We start from the raw sequence: 16,893 nt of genomic DNA on the forward strand, positions 1-16,893 counted from the left end.
GTCGGGAAGCTCCCTTGGAGAAGGGAATGGCACCCCACTCCAGTATTCTTGCCAGGGAAGTTCCACGGACAGAGGAGCATGGTGGGCTACAGTCCATGAGGTGGCAAAGAGTTGGACAGCTGCTGCTGCTAAGTCGCTTCAGTCATGTTCGACTCTATGCGACCCCATAGATGGCAGCCCACCAGGCTCCCCTGTTCCTGGGATTCTTCGGGCAAGAACACTGGAGTGGGTTGCCATTTCCTTCTCCAAACATGCAGAGTACATACAGATTTATAGATATTTTATCTCCAACAATATTGCATATTTTGGAATCCTTGCTTAGTATCATGCTACAAAAGATAATGAATCAATCTATCAGTTAGGGTGGAACTCTAGCTCTGGCTAATATCAGATTAAAAAGTATCCTTACCATTTTTCTTTTTTCGAAATAATAGTGCAAACTGAAGGCTTATTTCCTAAACAAACTGACATGAGGCATTAGTAGTCCTGCTTTGGAAACATCAGCAAATTTCAAAATAACTTAATTTACCTTATAATTTATAATACAAGCCCTATGGCTGTTTAGAAGTCTCCATTGTCATATGTGAAGAGTTAGTCACTGGTGGAGATTAACAGAATGTGATGTTTACCTATAAACGAAGTACTGAAGTTCTGCCAAAAATGCCACCCACTTATGATCAACTAGAATATACCGAGAACATACAGGTTGAATTTTTAAACTTCAGAAAATATAATTTGACTATGATAATAGCAGTTCTAATTATTTAATTATTTTATCTTTCAAATTCAGTAATAAAATAATGATGTTTAATACTACCCATGTCTTAAAAAAAAGAGAAAAAAAAAGCAATGTCTTTAGCTAAAAATTCTCCTTAAGAAAACAGTTTTTGAAATGACAGGCAATACTTCACCATGCAGTCTTTAAGATATAAAAATTCCAACGATAAAGTTTCGCCCCCCCCACCCCGTGAAGTCTACGTCCTGCCAAATTCTAAATTACACTTTCAGAAATGTTTCAATTATGCAAATCAATGTTTTGTTACATTTTAAAATGAGGAAACTTGTTCTCATGTTCATGAACATTAAAGGGAAAAAAATGAGAAGAAAGGCTGAGGTGATCTCGTGGAATGGACATAGCCAGCCTGCCTTCCTTCTTCCCTCACTCTCTCCGTCCTTTCTTTCCTCCTTTTTTGCTGAACTCTAGTTGAGAGTCCATGGCTGATTTGTAGGGTCAATTTGATATTCTCAGAGAAAATGTTGCATGTAATGGATCACCAACCAAGACCTACCTTACAGCTCCGGGAACCCTGCTCAGTGTTACGTGGTGGCCTGGGTAGGAGGGGGCTTTGGGGAGAATGGATACACATATATGGATGACTGAGTCCCTTCACTGGTCACCTGAAACTATCACAACACTGTTAAACAGCTATACCCCAATACAAAATGTTTTTGGTGTTAAAAAAATTTAAAAAAAGAAAATTCTGTGTGTATGTATATATTACGTTTTTTTTGTGTGCATACATATATATTAAGTCCAACAATATTACAGAGAACTGAATCTCACATTCCTTTCTTCTCTCAGTTCTCTTCTGCAGCACCTTTTTCCACGTGCTCGGTCCAGGCTACATCCTCCCAACCTATCTGGTCATCAACCTCTAAGCATCCCAGCTCCAGTCAAAACTCCTCTGCTGGGGGCTTCCCTGGTGGTCCAGTGGTAAAGAATCCGTCTGCCAATGCAGGACGCACGGCTTCGATGCCTGGTCTGGGAAGATCCCACGTGCCAAGGAGCAACTAAGCTTGTGCAGCACACTGCTGAGCCTGTGCTCTAGACCCTGGGAGCTGCGACCACTGAAACCACGTGCTGCTGAGGCCTGAGCGCCCTAGAGCCTGTGCTTCACAAGAGAAACCACCAATGAGAAACCCGCGCACTGCAGCTAGAGGGTAGCCCCCACTCACAGCAACTAGAGAAAGCCCGCATACAGAAACAAAGACCCAGCACGGCCAAAAATAAATTAATTAAAAAGCAAAAAGCTCCTCTGCTACATGGCTCTCAGGTTCGGGGCTCTAAAGACACCCAATATGGCCAGTGTGGAATGAGGAAGGCTTCCTGACAGACACCGGAGTCATAGGACTCTATGAGGAGGGAAGGGGCAGACATCTGGGATGGTGATGAAAATGTTTTTCAACCAATGATTTTTTATTTCTACCAGCCTATCGGTGTCCCAGGACATCCTACTAGGAAAGAACAGGCAAAGCTTAATGATATGCAGCAATCAGTGTGAGCAAATGAAATCTCATGTAATAGCATTAGATGAGACAGAAGTCAGTTCCTGCTTAGTTTGAAATACATTTTTATTTTTTTCCTATGAAGACAGTTTTCCTTCCTAATAATTATATAAATGAGTTTGCATTTAGTGAGCACATGCCAACTGCTCTGTGAGATAGTAAGAAAATGTGGCAGGTAGAAGGAAGAGATGAGAAAAAAAGCTTATAAAATAAATATATGTGTGTGTGTGTGTGTGTGTGTATATATATATATATATACACATATACACCATAGGTAATAAATAATTGAAGCTTCAGCATCAGTCCTTCCAATGAATATTCAGGGTTGATTTCCTTTAGGATTGACTGGTTTAATCTCCTTGTTATCCAAGGCACTCTCAAGAGTCTTCTCCAGGACCACAATTTGAAAGTACCATAAGCAACTTAAAAACAAAACAAAAAAAATCTTCTCCCCATGCCTACCTATGGTCTTGAAATAAAAGCTAAAAATAGGAACACCAATATCCTCCCAGTTCTTTGAGCAAATTGCTGAGATAGAGAAAAACCCTGATGGAGAAAGGTACCTTTACTCTCCAGAAACAGAATAGGAATAACAGAGATCTATCTTCTTAACACAAAGTATACTCAGGTCCACACAGTTGGAAAAACATTCACGTCCGTAAGTGGAATTTCAGCGTTTGGTGCAGTTAGTGGGTGAAAAAGGAAAGGGAGTTTTTCTACACAGTTATTAAGGATAATACAACTTGAAACTGAATTTGCATCATTACCCAGAAACCTGCAGTCAAGGAGGAATGCCAACGCCACAGGTATTCCCTGATGGGACCCAACTCACAGGGCAGCACCTGGCCTATCTCCCAAGGTGGTCAACACGAACAGTGGATTTACCTCGTTTCCTCTGGGTCCTTCCTGCAATCTGAAGACAACAAAGAAAGGCCTGCCATTAATTGAGAAGGGACAGGAGGAAGAGAGTCCCATATTTCCTCAGGCCAGCACTGCCTCAGGCACGACTCAAAAAACAAGAAAATAAATATTTTTCAAAGTGCCAGCTTTCTGTCTCAGAAAAATGTGTTTTTGTCTAATAATTTAAAAACTATAACCACAGGCACAGATGGTGCGGATGGGCTAGAACAGCTTCCTAGTCCCTCCTTTCGGAGAAGGCAATGGCGCCCCACTCCAGTACTCTTGCCTGGAAAACCCCATGGACGGAGGAGCCTCATAGGCGGCAGTCCATGGGGTCGCAAAGAGTTGGACATGACTGAGCGACTTCACTTTTACTTTTCACTTTCACGCATTGCAGAAGGAAATGGCAACCCACTCCAGTGTTCTTGCCTGGAGAACCCCAGGGACGGGGGAGCCTGGTGGGCTGCCGTCTATGGGGTCGCACAGAGTCGGACACGACTGAAGCGACTTAGCAGCGGCAGCAGCAGTCTCTCCTTTGACCTCTTCCATTCTTACATCTAAAGCAAAATGGCTTTTTGACCATGTCTCATCTAACCGGCTTATGTTTAGAACACTTTTCGTCTGGACAGAAACAGGGTCCAGGGGCTTCCTGTCAGCACCAAGGTCAATGGTGTCCCTCCCAGGGAACCAAAAGCAGCTTAAAGGATTGACTGGCCTCCAAGGAAGGTGCCAGGGTGTTGAGTAAATGACATCACACACATCCTGAGTTTTCCCTACGAAGGGCACATTCCTGGAGCTGGACAGAAGAGAAACTCAAACAAAATGCACCTTGTCTCAGGGACAAGAAATAAGAACAGATAAGAGTTTCAATAACCAGCACATGAACAGGAGCAAAGGACAGGCTGCAAGTGTTTTGCTCCAAGAGAGAGTTGATGAGGGAGAGAACTCAGACAATCCAGTGGGGGCTTGGCCATCCAGGAGGCTTGCTGACACGGGATTAGACCTTCCCCCAAATGGTCCACGGGACAGACATACAGCTCTGGGACACTGTCCCACTGATCGCAAGGTCTTTCTGGTGAGGTCCTTATAGTGGCTGCTGTGCACACCATTTAACCTGTAAAACCACTTAGTGAGGTGGGAGACACACTATCATCCCTTATAGCTGGGAATATCAAGAGTAACAGAGGGCTTCCCTGGTGGCTCAGATGGTAAAGAATCTGCCTGCAGTGCAGGAGAACTGGGTTCAATCCTTGGGTCGGGAAGGTCCCCTGGAGGAGGGAATAGCTACCCACTCCAGGATTCTTGCCTGGAAAATTCCATGGACAGAGGAGCCTGGTGGGCTATTGTCCATTGAGTCACAAAGAATCAGACATGACCGAGTGATTAACAACAACAGAGGTTCGGTGAATGTCCAAGGTCACACTGCCAGGAAGTGGCAGGTATCCTTTCACCAGGTAGGAAGAGAGGCAGTGGTAAGCCTATGTTCTGCAATCCCAAGTTCATTAGAACTACATGGATATGGATTGGGAGAAGGTGTGGGACAGAGTGAACTGGGTAAGAAAAAGAGGCCAGTTAAGAATACTGCAATGGCCCAAGTATATAACTGAGTACATAAGTTAGTAGGTTCCCAACAAACAGGCATTCAGTGGAGAGATAGAGGAGCAATAGAACTTGTTATAGGAAGAAACCTTACAATAATTAGAACTATATAAAATTAGTGGTGATATGAGAAGATGCAAGTGGAAGCAATTTAGTCAAAAGCTAAATAAACACATTTCTACAATGTTGACTCTGGTGATATGAAGAGACAGTAATTTCTATGGTCACTTCCAATTCAAAAGAAGTCAATGACTTTATGATCACCTGGATATTAACTTTTAAAACCATGCTCTCCTGTCACATTAAATGAGTTTTGTGTTAGTTACTGAACCATGCAATCCATTTACTTTATGGAAGAAGGTGGCTTATTCCATGCAATTCTAGCCACAAAACAATAACCATTAAGCTTAATCCCACTTTAGCAATACAAATTTTACCAACCAGAAAAAACAATGGGCAAAACACAATTTAGTTAAAAGGAAAAAAGTAGCATTTTCAGTAAGAAACAAGAGAACTGGGAGTGGGAGGACTTTTGGGTCTAAACAAAATAGACAAGTCTTCCATAAAACCACCTAAAAGTATTATTTGGCTATTCCAGTTTTTCCCTTTAAGGAGAAAGAGATCGCATCTTTACACAAGTACATGAGAGTTCCAGCTGGCTGAAAGCTAGGTAAGAAAAAGAGAGGATTTGGATGTGAATTTTCTGAATTGAGTATCTGTGCAGAAGATAACCATTCCTGGTCCTTGCAACCTCAAGCAAAACAGCAGCAATGGGATACAGTACACACACACACACACACACACACACACACAAATGATCTTATTTCCAAAACAAGAGACTCACAGACATGGAAAACAAACTTATGGTTACCAAAAGAGAAAGGGGTGAGGGCGGGATAACTTAGGAGTCTGGGATTAACATACACACACTACTGTGTATAAAATAATCAACAAGGACCTACTACACAGCAAGGAACTATACTCAATGTTATGTAATAACCTGTAAAGTAAACAGAATCCAAAAAAATATGTGTGTGTGTGTTGGGGGTGGGGGGGGCGGTCTTCCCTGGTGGCTCAGATTCTAAAGAGTCTGCCTGCAATGCAGGAGATCTGGGTTCGATCCCTGGGTTGAGAAGATCCTCTGAAGAAGGGAATGGCTACTCACTCCAGTAAGAACACTCCAGCAAGAATGCCTGGAGAATTCCATGGACAGAGGAGCCTGGCAGGCTACAGTCCATGGGGTCTCAAAGAGTCGGACATGACTGAGCAACTAACACTTGGCTGGCCAAAAGGTTCATTTGGTTTCTTTCTGTAACATACATATATGACTGAGCAACACACACTTATATATAAAACTAATCACTGTGCTGTATACCTAAAATTCACACAATAATATACTTCAATAAAATATTTTTTTAAAGAACACAGTCTTGGAAATAGGCTAGGCTTCTCAGCAGCCTTCTAAGCCTGGGCAAATTATATCCATCAATTGTGCATCTGCAAGTACTCAACAGACATCTGTTGTGCAACTATCCTACATTCGGCAGGGGGGGGGGGTGGGGGAGGTGGGGAGCGGGGCGGGTAGGTGGAGAGGGACATAATACAAATTTTGTCCAAAAAATTTACAGTTCAGTAGGAGCATGCAAGCCTGTAATCACTTTACAGGCTTGAAGTGTTGGAGGTGTTCTAATAGCTTCTTTGGGGGTGGTAGAGGGAACAAGCAGAAAAGAACAGTCAACTCTACCGAGAGGAGGAAGAAAACAGACTTAGCAAAGGCTCAAAGAGAAGGTCATCTTTGATTGAAGTCTTGACAAAAGGGTTGATATTTACCAGGTGCTTATTCTTGGTAGTGGTTATAGTGATGTATATGTATTTGTATGTGTGGAGGTGGAGTGCTTTTGCCAGGCATAGAAAATACCATGAAAAAGCACAGAACTAGAACAGTAACAGTTCACTCTGGCTGACACACTAATTTGAGATCTAAATTAGAGGAAAACCTTGGGGTTTGAAAGGTCTTAAAAGCATAAGGCTAAATCATAACTCATAAACAATAAACAAAAAATGAATTTGTCAAAACTACAGTAAGAATTGAAAAACAAAGAAAAGATACAAACTTGACATTGACATATAGACTATGGGACATGAGCCATATTGGCATATGGAAAAGCAAAGGGTTTACAGCTGGTAGTAATTGATAAAAGATGCATAAACCAATTAAAAACAGATGAAAGACAATTTGCAAGAGAAATAATAAAATGTCCAATGAAAATATGCTAATATATTCAGCCTCACTATGAAACAAGGAATGAAATTTAAAGCAATAACATATATTATTCATAGTATCAGACTGGCAAAAGTGATACACTGCAAATAATGTCAATAAAAGTGCAGGAAAATGTATACCCAACAGCAAAGGTAAGACACTACCAAATAAGATTCTGGAGGTGATTTGACAATATCTAGAAAAATTCTTAAACCCAATATAATAGGCCCTTTCAGAATTTAAGCTTAATTAATCAAACTAACACAAAAAGCCATATTTTATAGATATATAAAACTAGCATTATTTAGAAGACCCAAGAAATAAATCTAAATGTTTGGCAGTAATTTATTTAAATAAATTCTGGTATATCTAAACTATGGAATATATTAAATAAAATGATGATGCAGATTTTTTTTTCTTTTTTGACAAGGAGGATAACCATAACAAAATGTTAGGTGAGAAAAAGCACCTGATTTTGGCATATTGACAGTGTTCATTAAAAGAAATGATGCTGAAAAAAGATGACACCTTAGACTAAGGTTAAATTTTTTGTTTCCTCCTAAGGTGGTTAAAATTTTCAGGAAAGCCCACGTGTTGAAGGCAGTCAGCCACAGCAAGGTATCCATGAACTTGGACCCCATCATAGATACACATCATGTGGGGAAATATTGATTGGCTAAAAGCTTCATTCAGTTTCTTTATGTAACATCTTAAGGAAAAATCCAAATGATACTTTTGGCCAACCCAGTAGTACCATTTTGGTCTTCAGCCTCTATCAAAGAATACACAAATCTAGAAAACATAATAACTACAGATTTTTCTCTTTTTAAAGGGATCCAGAGACAAAAAATTAACATTGTTGAAAGGAAAACCAATCCTTCAATTACATATGCTAAAGATTTAAGCAGATAAAAATTAAACTGGTAGAAAAATTCAATAAATGTTTAATATCATATATAAAACAACAAAATAAAGCTAACTTTGACCTTTTTAAACTTTAGTGAATTCCAAAGATTTCTAAATAATGTATCATTTAATTGAGAATAATCAGAAATACTCATACATGTATGTTATATGAAGTATCACATTTCCAACAATTAAAAGGAAATATGAAACTATATATAATGAAAGCCACATACATTCCTGATGAAAGTATGAGTTGGTTAAAACATCTTAAAAAACTGTATTTGCTAAAGCTGGACTGACATATACACTGTGACCCAGCAATTTTGCTCCCAGGTATATAATCCTCTCAAATACAGAAACATACATATGGGCTTCCCTGGTGGCTCAGACGATAAAGAATCTACCTGCAGTGCAGGAGACCCGGGTTCTATCCCTGGGTCGGGATGATCCCCTGGAGAAGGGAATGGCTATCCACTCCAATATTTCACATCTTAGTTCAAATTCTCCCCCTGCCTGAGCTGCTTCTCTCATTCCCTTATAGATGTTGTTGCCAAAGGAGCTCCCAAGTAAACTTGCTTCATGCAAACCTCCGAGTTTCAGAGTGTTTTCTGGTGGACTCAAGAAAGCTGGTACCAGAAATACAGCAACAGCCATCAGACAACAAGGAGGACCCACCACAGCAGAGAACTGACAGCCCCTGGGATCTGATAAGGGTGTAGTGATGAACACTTTCACCAGTGGATAGGAATACGCTGTACAATATCATGCTCTCTGAAAGGTCTGGGTGAAGTAGTCGTTACAAGGGCAGTGGGATCAGCTTGCTCTTGCAGCTGCTATTGTTCAGTTGCTAAGTCACATCCAACTCTTTGCGATCCCATGGACTGCAGCACACCAGGCTTCCCTGTCCTTCACTATCTCCCTGAGTTTGCTCAAACTCATGTCCATTGAGTCGGTGATGCCATCCAACTATCTTATCCCCTGTCTCCCCTTCCTCCTACCCTCAATCTTTCCCAGCATCAGGATCAGCTCCTTGCTGAGGATACACTAGAGAAAGACACAAAACAGGGGCCACCAATGTTCAGCGCAGTGTGAAGTGTAAGGGCGCTCTCTCTGATCTGCACTGACAACCTTAGTGGCTTAATATAATGCTCGTTTTATTCTCTCCTGCGATCTGTGAGCTGACTGCACTCAACTGGGCAGCTTTGCTCCTCCTTGTGGTGTTCCCTGCGGTCGTCTCATGAAATATGGCTCACTCCTATGGTTGGCACTGGACTCTGGCTCTAAGACGTCAGCTTAGCATTTCAACTGGAGCACCTCAACTGTCCTTCATGTTGACCTCTCCATGGAGCTTGGGTTCCTCATTGCATGGTGGCTGGGTTCCAATAGAACAAGAAAGCTGCCAGGCCTCCTATGGGCTCAGAAGTCCAGGAACCTACCCATCACTTCAGCCCCATTCTGTTTGGTCATAGCGAGTCACAACCTCAGCCCCGATTCAAGGAGAACAGAAATAAGCACCATTTCTTGATGGGACACACTTAGGCACACTCATGTAGGGAGAATCGGCAGGGGTGATGGGGTATTCTCAACTCGTGAGACTAACCACACAGCCTCCTTGGAATGTATACAGAGACTCCCAGCTCCTGCAGTCAGAGAGAAAAAAAAGCTGATGAGGAGGCCTCGGGCTCAAATATAAGAGGAAACTTGATTTCTCAGCCAGCCTGAGCAAATCTGCTGTGCCAAGGTCATGGCCTTTCTGCGAAGGAGAGGGACCCTGAGATTCCCGATAAGAGCATCTCAGTCAAGACAATTGAAAAGACTGCCTCACAAAACTTCCATCAACTTGTTGGCCTAACCAAGTGGCCCACTCCCCTCTCTAAGGCTTCACCAATCTGTGTACAAAGATGCTGAAGCCTCTGCCTGGCAAGAAAACAAGTACTACCATCACAATACAGTCCACTTCCCCTGTAAGCGTCCAGAAAAATTACTAGGTCAAGTCACAATGTGGCTGTGCCCATGCTGGGTCTGCTGGGGGAGGAGAAGGTCTAGACACTGAAGGAGTTGTGGGACCAGACCTACACACATGGTCAGAGCTGCCAGAATGGGTTCAGGTGGGATGCTGAGAGTCCCGGACCTAGTGGGGAAGAACATACAATTTAATAAAGGACAGGTCACTGATACAGAAATAATTGTCATCCATCATATAAGATGGAACTCCCTAAAACTGAACCTAGAAGACAGTACGAACACACTGCTAAGGTGATTCTTTAAAATTTGGAGAAAGCAACAGTCCACACTATGGCAGACAACAGAAGAAAGGGCGTAAAGATAAAGACATATGGTAGCATATGTTTTCCAGGACATACGAAGGCCAGAAAACCTCCCAGGTGACCACATGCTGTAGGAGGTCCCAGAAGACACACAGTTTACCAAAGCAAGAAGAAACGTACCAGTTACATAGGTACAGACAACACTGTCATTGTTGGTGGTGCTGTCCTTCAAGCCCAGGGCTGATCGTAGGAGACACTATTACAGAGCAATGTTCCTGACAGCAAGGCTGAGCACGATTATCATCAAGAATGGCAGCTGGAATGGCAGCCAGGAATTGTTGACCTATTCAGAGTAACAGGGATGGTTAATAAAACTAAGCAATTTTTATGGAAAGATAGACGGACAGCAGCAAGGATAGTGTCCAATGATACGATCAAAACAAATCAAAAGTGGATGAATAGGAAGTTGAGAAGGGCTGCCTCAACAAAATTCATGATCCTTTGCCTAATGTCTGGACCTGAGCCAGTTTTTAGACACCAAGCCAACTAACTAAAAGAAAAGCTGGGTTCCTAAGAAGGACTTGGAAACCATGGCAAGTATGTACGTTAATGATTCATCCGGTCCTTCCTTTCTGCAAAGGGGTCTGCAGTCACTTGCTCAGATATTCACAGACTAGGAAAGGGGAGTACTCAGAGGTGCCAAGGACTGTTGGACCCAGGAAGCAAGATTCCAGACAGTGCTGCATGACTTTCCTGGCTGGTTAGAGGTCTGGAAGGAGAATGGCCAGAAGACTGGGAGGAAGCAAGGTCCTACGGTAAAGCACCAGGAACCATATATTCAACCTCCTATGATAAACCATTAGGGGAAAGAATATGAATAATAATATATTAAATATATAACTGAGTCACTTTGCTATACAGCAGAAATTAACACAACATTGTAAATCAATAAAAATTTTTAAAAAGATTGGGAGGTGCTGAGGTTTGACAGAAAACAACAAAATTCTGTAAAGCAATTATCCTTCAATAAGAAAATTAATTAAAAAGAAAAAAAAGATTGGGAGGAAAAAGGTCTGGGAAGAGGGTCTTTAAAGGGCCATGAGATTCGAGAGAACAGCATGTATATTATCTATAGTGAAACAAATCACCAGCCCAGGTGGGATGCATGAGACAAGTGCTCGGGCCTGGTACACTGGGAAGACCCAGAGGAATCGGGTGGAGAGGGAGGTGGGAGGGGGGATCAGGATGGGGAATACGTGTAACTCCATGGCTGATTCATGTCAGTGTATGACAAAACCCACTACAATACTGGTAAAGTAATTAGCCTCCAACTAATAAAATAAATAAAAAGAAAAAAAAAAAAAGGGCCATGAGAGTGAGCACCAAGTATGAAGAGCTTGAAGGACTTGTTAACCTATGTTGGAGTCCTCCAGGGAGAAGCCATCACAGAAGAGGCAGATACAAGGGCCAGATAGATGACGTAGTCAAATGATGTCAGCCAGCACCCCCTTGACCACCCAAGGGGTAGCACAATGGGTGCATGAATGGGGAAGCCACAGTAGTGGACACGGATGCTGATCCACTGACTGCCCCAGCCACTTGTCAAATCTACCAGTGGCAGAAACTAACACTGATACCCTCACAGGACACTAACCCCTGGGAGGACCACCTGGCCAGCTGAAATAGCCTGGAAACCTGACACTCTGGAAAAGGCAGTGATTCATCTTAATCTGAACTGATACCTACTCCAAGTATGAGCGTGCTTTAATTTCAAAGGATCTCAGCCAGCACCACAGTCCACAGGCTTGCAGAGGATTTAGTCCGCAGGCAAAGAATGCTGGGTAGCATCACATTGGACCAGAGGTTCACCTACACCAAAGAGTGGATGGAAGTAGACACATAACCATGAGGATCCACTGGTTCCATCACAAGTCACACCCCCAAAAAGCTACTAGCCTGAGAGAGGATGGAATGGCCTTTTGAACTTTTTGTGTGACTCATAAAAAGTACATGCTTGTGTGCTAATTCGCTTCAGTCATGTCCAACTCTTTGTGACCCCGTGGACTGTAGCCTGCCAGACTCCTCTGTCCATGGGATTCTCCAGGCAAGAATATTGGAGTGGGTTGCCATTTCCTGCTCCAGGGGATCTTACCGACCCAGGGATCAAACCTGCATCTCTTAAGTCTCCCACATTCTCAGGTGAATTCTTTACCACTGACGTCACCTGGGAAGCCCAAAAAGTACATAATGTTATCTAATTATTTTGATTTGGAGTCCATGGAAGAGTTATGTTTACATGATGCTAAATATGTTATCAATGTTATTACAACAAATGCTTACTTACTCTGTTACGAAAATTGTAACAAGTAACATAGAGACTACGGTCTCTCTCAGCACAGTGAGGGTCAGTAGCATCTTCATATTGTCAAATGAATGTGTGATACTTCACATGAATATGATTTTGCCAACTCATATTTTCATATAAATATTGACTTTTCCAATTACAAGTTGCACAATATGTACAAGTTGGTTCTCTTCTGAATCTATAGTTCTTCATCTCTCAAGGAAAGATGGTGCTCATTCTACAGGATTTTGTGATATTATATAAATCAACACTGAACACTAGGTCCACTGAAACACAATCTCCCACCCCTCCTCCTTCTGATGGCCAAGAACATGGTGTTTACATAACAGCTATTAATATTAGAGGAACAATACTCAGTCAATGAATAATTTTCAAAGAGCTCTTAAATCAAATGCCCTGATACTCCCTGAAAAACCTTAGTAAATTAAAATTTTTTAATCAGACTTCTACGCAATAAGTCAGGTTACTGATTTGTCAAATCTTCGGATATAATTCCGCATACTGAATTGCCGTTTAACAAAGAATTGACAACTCAAATTTCTAAGCACAAGAATTAATATTTCAACTATAAATTTGGCTTACCTCTTCTCAACTGCTGCAAAAGTAAGCTTGGTGGAATATGAGTTACATATATAGATCTTGCATTTTGGTTGATACAGGCTCAAATATAAGCTTTGGGTTTGGGGCTAAGTCTCCTACATCTCTGAACCTCAGTTTTTCCATCTGCAAAATGGGAGTATTAACCCCGTCTCAAGGGTAATTGTGAAACACAGAAACAATCTCAGGAAAGAGTCTAACACAATGAGTTCAATAAAGCAGGCTATTCATATCATGGGCATTTGCATTATGAATGATATTGGTGTGTGCCTGAGAATTGATTTAGTTTTTACAGAACTTGTCAGTTCTTTCCCTCTTTCCTTCTCTTTTCATCACTTTGAGGTTTTGCAGTAAAATACAAACCTGCAACCCTATTCATTATGTTTATGCTGTTCAATAAACACATTCCAGCATTCCAATTCTGGCACTAGTATCTTGGCAAGCATTCTGGCTAGAATATATTTTATGCTTCAGGACCTAAATGTGTAGTGACATATTAATACATCATGAAATTCAAAAAAGATGCAGTGGACTTGAAGAAAGAACAAAGCATATGTTTACACACACTCCATCATATACACAGACTCCATCATGTCTATCCTCTCACTATTTATCATCAGGGGTCCTGACACCTGCAAGCTTCATGGATAATTTACAATAACTCCAAATTCCAACATGAGCTGTTCCAAGGTTAGACTGCTAACCAGCAGCTAATCTGAGTTATGCTACATTAGAAGAGAATATCAAAATAGGTATATTAATAACAAATTCTATATTTCAACTTCCTTTTACTCATAAAAAATGAGTCATATGTTGAAAACAATCATTTTCCAGTTCAAGTACAAATCTTACCATAGCCTATTTGTAGAACAACATACAATGTTAACTTTTGAAAAGTATTAAACATGCTTGGTTAATATCTGAAATAGTAAGAAATTTACAAATTGCCTGTATACACACGTTGTTATTGTTCAGCCGCTAAGTCATGTCCAACTGTTCGCAACACCATAGACTATAGCACCAACAGGCTTCCCTGTCCATGGAATTCTCCAGGCAACAATACTGGAGTGGGTTGCCATTTCCTTCTCCAGGGGATCTTTCCGATCCAGGGATTGAACCTGGGTCTCCTGCATTGCAGGCAGATTCTTTACCCTCTGAGCCACTGGAGAAGCCCCTGGACACATATCAGTTCAGTTCAGTTCAGTTCAGTCGCTCAGTCGTGTCCAATTCTTTGCAACCCCATGAATCGCAGCACGCCAGGCCTCCCTGTCCACCACCAACTCCCAGAGTTTACTCAAACTCATGTCCATCGAGTCAGTGATGCCATCCAGCCATCTCATCCTCTGTTGTCCCCTTCTCCTCCTGCCCCCAATCCCTCCCAGCATCAGGGTCTTTTCCAATGAGTCAACTCTTAGCATGAGGTGGCCAAAGTACTGGAGTTTCAGCTTCAGCATCAGTCCTTCCAACGAACACCCAGGACTGATCTCCTTTAGGATGGACTGATTGGATCTCCTTGCAGTCCAAGGGACTCTCAAGAGTCTTCTCCAACACCACAGTTCAAAAGCATCAATTCTTTGGTGCTCAGCTTTCTTCACAGTCCAACTCTCACACCCATACATGACTACTGGAAAAACCATAGCCTTGACTAGATGGACCTTTGTTGGCAAAGTAATGTCTCTGCTTTTTAATATGCTATCTAGGTTGGTCATCACTTTCCTTCCAAGGAGTAAGCGTCTTTTAATTTCATGGCTGCAGTCACCATCTGCAGTGATTTTGGAGCCTCCAAAAAAAGGTCTGACACTGTTTCCACTGTCTCCCCATCTATTTCCCATGAAGTGATGGGACCGGATGCCATGATCTTAGTTTTCTGAATGTTGAGCTTTAAGCCAACTTTTTCACTCTCCTCTTTCACTTTCATCAAGAGGCTTTTTAGTTCCTCTTCACTTTCTGCCATAATGGTGGTGTTATCTGCATATCTGAGGTTATTGATATTTCTTCCGGCAATCTTGATTCCAGCTTGTGCTTCTTCCAGCCCAGCGCTTCTCATGATGTACTCTGCATATAAGTCAAATAAGCAGGGTGACAACATACAGCCTTGATGTACTCCTTTTCCTATTTGGAACCAGTCTGTTGTTCAATGTCCAGTTCTAACTGTTGCTTCCAGACCTGTATATAGGTTTCTCAAGAGGCAGGTCAGGTGGTCTGGTATTCCCATCTCTTTCAGAATTTTCCACAGTTTATTGTGAATATAATTCTAAATATCCAAAGGTAATGCTCATGACTTAGCTTTATACAAGATTCAACAATCTTCAAATATTATTGATAGCTATACAAGGTGAGAAATGCCATAGGAAAGAGGAGCCAATGGTGGGGTGCACTTAGGTATGTCTGTTTTCCAATCCACCAAGGACAGAAGGGCACCAGAGAAAGCCTAGGCTTAGAGATGGGTCAACCTAGGCTCAAACATGACTTCAGTCCCTTTCTAGATCCATGTCTGCCTTTATATTTTTCCCTTTCCTAAGATCTCAAAAGTGTAGCATATTACAAGAAAATTGAACTTTCTAATACACTGGGACTTGATAAATATTCCTTAGAATGAGGGTTAGAAGATAGGAGTATAGTTTCATTTCCTCCCGTTGGAGGAGGTCAATCCCATTTTGTTTAGAGGGTCTGCAAAGTCAAACCTATTTTCATAATAATACTAAAACTCCATTCCTACTTTTCACTCTCATTTCCTCATGAGTTAACAGTGGAATTATCCAGAGGTTATGTGATGCCACACAGTAACCCACTGAATGCAGAAAAGAAAGATAAGACTCCAACCGCACTGTCTCTTAAAACAAACAACAAAGAGATTTGAGACATTATAAAAACAATCAGTAAAATATTTATCACTAAATATATTTTGTTCTATAAATGTGTTTAATTTTCCAAAGAATTATGTTAATATATTATGGGCTTATTATTCTTATTTTTAAACTAGTTAATAAATTATTTAAACATATATCAGTTGAGAAAGATTGAGGGCCAAAGAAGGGGTGGCAGAGGATGAGATGATCAGAGAGCATCACCAACTCAATGGACATGAAGTGGGGCAAACTCCGGGAGATAAAGGAGGTCAGAGGCTACAGGCCATGGGGTTGCAAAGCATCAGACATGGTTTAGCAACTGAATAACAATAACAGTATCAGCTTTAATTTCTAATACAGGAAGTATCTACTTATATAACTTACAGAAACAAAAGATCTTTATGATTTTCAATAAATTTTATGTAACATGGTCCTGAGACCAAAAGATATGGTAAATGATGCCTTAGTGTAATGATTTATTAAGAAAACAAGAGCTCTGGGGACTTTCAATTGCCTCTCGGAGATATGGAAAGGGAGAAAAAGATTGCTCCCACACTTACAAAGAAAATCTGGACACAGAGAAAATTCATGACTGTTTTGTACCCACAGGAGAGCTGAGGTTGTGAGGCAAACAACAGGCCCCACATCTGAGGAGAGAGAGCTGACTGCAGGGAGAGATAATCTGTTCTCATTTTATTTTGTTTTGTATTTATTTATTTATTTTCTTGGCTGTTCCACATGGCATGTGGGATCTTGGCCCCCCGACCAGGAATCAAACCCATGCTCCCTGCACTCTGGAAGGGAGGTCCCTGGAGAGATAATGTGAACAGAAAATGTAAACACATAAATAATGTGTTTATT

General features: G+C 41.4%; 1 protein-coding gene across 2 annotated transcripts in view; it reads right to left on the minus strand.

Moving 5' to 3' along the window:
- DLGAP1 (DLG associated protein 1) overlaps positions 1–16,893 on the minus strand; it is a 770,938-nt gene that overhangs the window by 720,571 nt on the left and 33,474 nt on the right. The window contains exon 1 of one of the 2 annotated variants that reach the window (XM_043443645.1): positions 3,054–3,107. The exons of the other annotated variant lie outside the window; for it this stretch is intronic. The gene's annotated coding sequence lies outside the window, so the exon portion shown is untranslated. Of the gene's footprint in view, positions 1–3,053; positions 3,108–16,893 lie in introns of those variants that run through there. 2 annotated transcript variants of the gene reach the window in all.

Source organism: Cervus canadensis, chromosome 23 (assembly GCF_019320065.1).
Source record: "Cervus canadensis isolate Bull #8, Minnesota chromosome 23, ASM1932006v1, whole genome shotgun sequence".
Classification (NCBI taxonomy): Eukaryota; Metazoa; Chordata; class Mammalia; order Artiodactyla; family Cervidae; genus Cervus; species Cervus canadensis.